This window comes from Pan troglodytes, chromosome 6 (assembly GCF_028858775.2).
Source record: "Pan troglodytes isolate AG18354 chromosome 6, NHGRI_mPanTro3-v2.0_pri, whole genome shotgun sequence".
Classification (NCBI taxonomy): Eukaryota; Metazoa; Chordata; class Mammalia; order Primates; family Hominidae; genus Pan; species Pan troglodytes.
In genome coordinates this window covers 34,078,313-34,086,158 of record NC_072404.2, presented here as the reverse complement: position 1 = coordinate 34,086,158, position 7,846 = coordinate 34,078,313, and the positions used below count along the sequence as shown (strand labels likewise).

The window sequence follows — 7,846 nt, the reverse complement described above, 5'->3', positions numbered from 1 at the left end:
TTTGGATGCCTACCAAAGTATTGAAATTCCTTTGACAGGAGAAACTGCAGATTTCTACATTCAATTCTCACCCAAAACCTAAGATGAAAAAAAACTCCAACATAAAAGAAAGAGTTTATCCAACAAAAAAATACAGAATAAACTTTCAACCATAGAAAAGAGTGATGACCTGGGATTTAACTGCAGATGGGATGTCTTCCTTCACAGCATAAGCTTGTGTGGAAGTGAATGACAGCATCTGAAACCTAGAAGGTATCTTTTTGATTATATCAGTCATTTTATTTTTTGTAGGAATGAAAGTTTGAAATTCAGACCAAACATTCCAGGTAACTCTCATTCACTCAAAAAAACTTTTATTCTTCTAATAATATGAGAAATATTCTTTTTATGGAATGTTTTAAAAATACACATAATACAATTTTTAAATAAGTTTAAATAAATTTTAGAAGGAGCCACAATTAATATTTTGGTATATAGTTTTCTAAATATTCTTCTGTGCATTAGAGAAAAATATAAATATATATATTTTTTATTTTTACAAAAATATATGCTTACTGAAACTATATGTCAATAAATATATTTCTACAACACCACTTTGATTACCTATGTGATATTACTTTGAATGTACAAATCATAATTTATTATATTGGTCATTTTTAGATATTTATTTTTGTTCCCAATACATTGCTAAAATTTATCTTACTGTTATTTAAGTTGCAATGTGACTAGTCTTGACACACATCCCTAATTATTTTCTTAAAATATATTCCTAGAAATGGGATTACTGATTGAAAGGATATACACATTTCTAAGGCTTTTCACCTCTTTTGCCAAGTTAATCTCCATTTATTCAGTCAGCAAATATACATTGATTGCCTATTATCTGTTTGCTTCTATACCCAAGTCTGAGTTACAGTTGGGGGACAACATAAATACAGTCCTTGCCTTTATAGAGTTTACAATATAGGTAGAGAGAGAGAGACAATAAGCAAATACCCAATATTCATGACAGTAATAAATCATGAGCAAAACCAACAGAATACCATGAGAAAATATAATACAGTGACTTCACTTAGGCAGGGCTCGAGGAGGAATGCCAAGGAAGTTCCACTGGGACACTGAAGCTAAGACCAGGAGGTGAAGAGTGGCAGGACAAGCATTCTGAGAGAGGGACTAGCAATGTCTGCTGGCCCCACAAGAAGAGCTCCACAAAGGAACTGAAAGAAGCCACGGGTCTGAAATTCAGTGACAGAGAAGATGGGAGCTTGGCAGGGGCCACACTAACTGCAATGAAAGCTATCACTGAAGGGTTTTAAGCAGAGGAATCATGTGGTCTGACTAATAATGTTTTTTAATGATTCCTTCTGGCAGCTCTAAGCAAGGTAAGTAACAACACTATTTAGATTAATTCAGCTGTCTAGAAAGTCAACAACAAAAATTTTGTCCCATTCAGTAGGTTGCCTGTTCACTCTGATGATAGTTTCCTTTGCTGTGCAGAAGCTCTTTAGTTTAATTAGATCCCATTTGTCAATTCTGGCTTTTGTTGCTATTGCTTTTGGTGTTTTAGTCATGAAGTCTTTGCCCAGGCCTATGTCCTGAATGGTATTATCTAGATTTTCTTCTAGGGTTTTTATGGTTTTATGGTTTTATGGTCTTATGTTTACATCTTTAATCCATCTGACAAAGAGTTAATATCCAGAATCTACAAAGAATTTAAACAAATTTACAAGAAAAAAACAACCCCACCAAAAAGTGGGCAAAGGATATGAACAGACACTTCTCAAAAGGAGACATTTATGCGGCCAACAAACATGTAAGAAAAGCTCATCATCACTGGTCATTAGAGAAATGCAAATCAAAACCACGATGAAATACCATCTCACATCAGTTAGAATGGTGAGCATTACAAAGTTGGGAAACAACAGATGCTGGAAAGGATGTGGAGAAATAGGAATCCTTTTACACTGTTGGTGGGAGTGTAAATTAGTTCAACCATTGTGGAAGACAGTGTGGCAATTCCTCAAGGATCTAGAACCAGAAATACCATTTGACCCAGCAATTCCATTACTGGGTATATACCCAAAGGGTTATAAATCATTCTACTATAAAGATACATGCACACGTATGTTTATTGCAGCACTGTTCACAATAGCAAAGACTTGGAACCAACACAAATGCCCATCAATGATAGACTGGATTAAGAAAATGTGGCACATATACACTATGGAATACTATGCAGCCAAAAAAAGGATGAGTTCATGTCCTTTGCAGGGACATGTATGAAGTTGGAAACCATCATTCTCAGCAAACTAACACAAGAACAGAAAACCAAACACCGTGTGTTCTCACTCATAAGCAGGAGTTGAACAATGAGAACACATGAACACAGGGAGGGGAATATCACACACTGGGGCTTGTCAGGGGGTGGGGGGCTAGGGGAGGGATAGCATTAGGAGAAATACCTAATGTAGATGATGGGTTGATGGGTGCAACAAACCACCATGGCACATATATACCCATGTAACAAGCCTGCACGTTCTGTACATGTATCCCAGAACTTAAAGTATAATTAAAAAAAAAAATAGTAAACGGCAATGACAATGATGTCTTAGAAGGAAGCAATGGCAGAAGACGTGGAGAGAAGTGGACTTACTTAAGATATATTTGGAGATCATACCAACAGCTACTGGTGGTTCAAGCCCAGAAGAGGGCCTGGTTGTCCTAAACTCACAACACTGTATTTTTTCCTAATTAAAATAATAAATATAATAAGATAAAAATAGCATTTCAATGTTGTGCTCATTTTGCATTGCTTTGATTACTAGCCCTTGAACATTGTTTATTTATGAGCAATTTGCATTTTTTTGTGCACTACCTATGATTGGGTTTTTTGCCCCCTTTGCTACTAGATCATTCTTTTTCTTGTTGCTTATGTGTCAGTTTCCTATGGCTGCTGTAACAAAATACCACAAACTAGGTGGCTTAAAACAGCAGAAATATATTCTCTCACTGTTCTAGAGACAGCAAGTGCAAAATCAAAGCATTGGCAGTGCCATACTCCTGCTGAGGTCTCTAGGGAGGATCCTTCCTTGCCTCTTCCAGCTTCTGGCAGCCCCAGGTGTTCCACAGCCTGTGGCTGTTATCAGTCGAATCTCTGCTTCCATCCACACACGAGGTTCTCCCTGTATGTCCATGTCTCCTCCTCTTATGACACCAGTCATATTGGATTAAGAGCCCTCCCTACTCCGCAGCTTAACTAATTATTTCTGCAATGACTCTATTTCCAAATAAGGTCCCATTCTGAGGTACTGGGGGTTAGGACTGTAACATATCTTTTGACAGACCCAACTCAAACCATAACAACTCATAAGAGATCTTAATACACTGCAAATATCTTTCTCAGTTTCTCATTTGCCTTTGTATCCTGTTTATGTTGTTTGGTATGGATAAAAGGTTTTAATTTTGTGAATTTAATCTATCAGTTTTTCTTTTATCCAGTATTTGTTGAGTGCCTACTCTGTGTGTGTGTGTATCTGTGCATGTGTGTGTGTGTGTGTGTGTGTGTGTGTGTACCAGATGCTGTTCTAGGTGCCCTTGATCCAAAGATGAATGAGAGTTGGCTGTCTTATCCCTACGTGCTCAGAGTCTGGGAGGCAGACAAGTAAACAAATAAATATCATTCAGATGATGACTACAACAATAAAACATTTGAACTAGGGAAAGGGGGCAAAAATAAAGAATGCTCAGCGAAGTTTGGGCAGTTGTAGAGAGGAGATCAGTCATGCCAGACCCCTCTCAACTCCAGTAGGGAATGCACCAGCTTCAAGAGCCCGAACAAGAGACGCAGAGCCAGCAAAGCAGACATGGGGTTTGTTGAGAGAAACTTACTTACATACAGGGATGGTCCAGTGACAGTGGGCTACACAGAACTGCTCTGCCCAGTGGCAGCAGACAGGGCAGGAGAGCCGCTTGTAAGAAGCATGCAGTCGAAACAGCGTTTTCACTTAGCACCGTCCTCCTAACAACCTCCAACTGGTAACCTTCATTTAACCTAAAACACAGGGCTTTGATCTCCTGTACAGCCTGTGTTCCTTGGGATGGGCGAGGGGCTCAGATATTCCTCATAGATAAGGAATGAATCTCCAGGTTGGCAACTTCTGGATTCCTTAGCTCGGAACTCCAAATACACGTCTGTGTGCATCTGCCATGCAGGGTCATTCTCAGGGTATGCTGAAGTCAGGTTATCACTGTCAGGTGCGTCTACCAAACACAGGTGTGTCTACCATTCAAGGCCCTTGGGCAGTCGTTAAGGAATATGAAGTTTCAGTAATTATGCCTCAAACCGAAAGTTTCCTGGCTGACTGTCCATCAAGTAGGGTCTCCTCAAAGTGCAGTCCAGCGGACCACAGCGTCAGCCTCACCTGAAACCTTGTTAGAATGCAGAATCTCAGGCCCTGCCTCAGACCTAGGGAATTAAAACCTGCATTTACATGACATCCCTGGATGATGTGTATACACATGAAAGTCTGAGAAGCACTGCCCTATGCTTTGGAAGTCATTTTTTCAGATTTACAGTCACAGGCTTTTGTCTGTGATTACAAGGACATAATTAGAAAGTACCCTAGAAGCCTTGCAGTGCAAAAGCAAACTTTAAAACTCTTCCCATGTGTTATGTCAAGATACTGATTAGTACATCAAATGGGCAGCCTTCACCAAATAGCTTCATAATCCATGGGAAAAGAGACCCAGTGTGCACATTTCAGGGTAAGCTCAGTGGAAGCCAAGGGGACAATTTGCTCTAGGGATGACCCTGGCATGACCCTGTGATTCAGACCGAAGATAAGCCTCCAAATCCATTCCCTGGATCAGCTGTTCAAAGGGGATTTGTCTCCTGGGTTATAATTGGTCTCCCGCTTGTATTTTGAGCAGGTGGTTCAGGGGAAAGGGAAACTTTGTTTTATTTATTTAAGCAGTTGAATAAAGGAAGCATCTCTTTGGGAAAAGAGATAGACAGGAATTGTTTCTGGCGTGGTAATTGGGTAGAGTAAGCTGGAAGAGGTGGGGGTACAAGAGAAAGTGATGGAGAGAGAAATGGAAAACAAGACTTGGGTGGAGAAGAAAACTCTCACCAAAGTAGAACAGCTGCTGGATCACTCAAAAACCCGTATTGTTTTACTTCAAAGCCAAGTTCAATTCTGCATGCTGAAAGGAAGGAATGCAAGGTACACACAAGGTAGATAGCTAGGGACAAAAATGTGAGACACCGTAGCCTCTAGATGTAAGATATTCCTTAGGAAACATTGCAACATGGATGAAGCCAGCCTCCTGGCACCCTGCAGAGTGTGCACTACAAGCCGGCAGTCTCATCCTTGGTTCACTCAGTCGTGGGTTTTACTAGAACAAGGCTAGGGTCCATTTTAATGTATGCTAAAAGCTATAAGAGAGGCATTCAATGCAAATATTAACCTGGACTAGTGTTTAATGCCTGTCTCCAATGCATTCTTCCCACCAAAAATCTGGCGGTGGTTTTAGAGGGAACTTACTGGAATCATTTTAACTCAGCAAATAAATAAAAAGACTTGCTGCCTGCAGTTTATTGTGACGGTCCGGGCTTCCCCGTACAGTGAGACAGACGTGCACTGTTCAACCCTAGGCACTCTTCAGAGCTGTGTGCTACACAATCCATAAAAGCAAACACGGCTGCCCTGGGGACAGAAAAAAATAAAAACAAAGGGGATTAAGACAAGGTACCTACAGTCAAGAATTTACCACTTAATATAAAAATAAGTAGCTAAAACATACATCTAGCAGAAACTCTCAAATTTCTATGACCGGCTTTGCAGAGGCTACTGCCGCCAGGAGTCCCGGTACTATCAGCCATGGTCAACCACACCATGTTCTTCGACGTTGCTGTTGACAGTGAGCCCTTGGACCACGTCTCCTTTGAGTTGTTTGCAGAAAAGTTTCCAAAGACAGCAGAAAACGTTCGTGCTCTGAGCACTGAAGAGAAAGGATTTGGTTATAAGGGTCCCTGCTTTCACAGAATTATACCAGCATTTATGTGTCAGGGTGGTGACTTCACACACCATAATGGCACTGGTGGCAAGTCCATCTACGGGGAGAAATTTGAAGATGAGAAATTTATCCTAAAGCGTACAGGTCCTGGCATCTTGTCCATGGCAAATTCTGGACCCAACACAAACTGTTCCGTTTTTCATCTGCACTGCCAAGACGGGGTGGTTGGATGGCAAGCATGTAGTCTTTGGCAAGGTGAAAGAAGGCATGAATATTTTGGAGGCCATAGAGCAATTTGGGTCCAGGAATGGCAAGACCAGCAAGAAGACCACCATTGCTGACTGTGGACAGCTCTGGTAAGTTTGACTTGTGTTTTGTCTTAACCACTGGACCATTCCTTCTGTAGCTCAGGAGAGCACCCCTTTTGCTTGCAGTATCCTAGAATCTTTGTGCTTCCACTGCAATTCCCTTTGGGTTCCATGTTTTCTTCGTTCCCTTCCATGCCTAGCTGGATTGCAGAGTTAAGTTTATGATTATGAAATAAAAACTAAATAACAATTGTCTGTCCTTGTTTGAGTTAGGGCTTTGTTGTAGGCCTTACTTGAAGCAGAAACAGGTTACTTCTGAAACATCACTTACATGCTTGCTTAATTCTACACAGTACTCAGTTTTTTTTTTTTTACTTTCCAGACCCAGGAAATCTCAATGTTATTTGTTGAGTGGAATATTGAAAATGTAGGCAGGGGCTGGCCGTGGTGGCTCACTGCCTGTAATCCCAATGCTTTGGGAACCTGAGGCAGAAGATCACTTGAGATCAGGAGTCAACATCAGCCTGGGCAACATAGTGAAACCCTGTCTCTACAAAAAATAATTAGCCCGGCCTGGTGGTGCATGCCTGTAGGCCTAGCTAATCAGGAGGCTGACCTGGGAGGATTGCTTGAGCCCAGGAGTTAAGGCTGCAGTGAGCTATGATCATGCCACTGCACTCCAGCCTGGGTGGCAGAGTGAGACTCTGTCTCTTAAAGGTAGGCGGGGGCAGGAAAAGCAAGGAGCCAGAAATTAGAGGTTGGACCAGTGCTCAATGAGTTCATGCATTTAGAGGTGTTCTTCAAGGTGACTAGTGTCACAAACTGAGAAATCTGTTATGGCTCATTTTCTGTAACAAAGCTAAACTTGAACACTGCTGGTATTCCTTGAGGGAAGGCTATTGGGCTTTAGGCTCTATGGGGAAGGGTCTTGGGCCCTTTGAGTAATTCGAGTTGGAGGACGTAGGTCAAGTTTATATATTATATATCTTTTAATTATGGTGGAATTCCTATGTAGAGACTGAAAAGCCAGGTACCTGGTGCTGTAGTCAGTCTCCCTGTAGAGGGTTAAGGCCCAGACCACATGCAGTGACTAGTTACTGCTTCTAGCATATAGAGCCTCTCCCTAGCTTTGATTATGGAAACTTTGAGGTCTTGCCAGCCTGATGAATCTGAGCCATAAGATCTGGTCAAAGTGATTCCCTTCCCTTAATTGAGGACTTGGTTTCTCATGAAATTAAATGTACAGTGCTGGCAATTAGATGTATAGGCTGAAATATACATATCAGAGGACAATCTAAGCTGAGAAAACCCCACCACTGCCCACCTTAACTGACCTCTAAGGTTCTTAACCCAGCAATCAAGTTTGCCTATCCTGAAGATGTGAGAGTTGATCACTTGGTGTGTTCTGCAAATTTATGTTTTACTGTCTGCCTGGTTCCTTCTGCATGAATTACCGATGCAACCCCCTCTACAACCACCACCACTTGTTCATCTCAGTCTTGTGTGTTGTCTGGTTACATATC

At 41.2% G+C, this 7,846-nt stretch overlaps 1 pseudogene; it reads left to right on the top strand.

Annotated features, from left to right (window-relative positions):
* Positions 1 to 5,879: 5,879 nt before the first annotated feature.
* Positions 5,880 to 6,375, top strand: LOC472330 (peptidyl-prolyl cis-trans isomerase A-like; annotated as a pseudogene).
* The last annotated feature ends 1,471 nt before the right edge of the window (positions 6,376 to 7,846 follow it).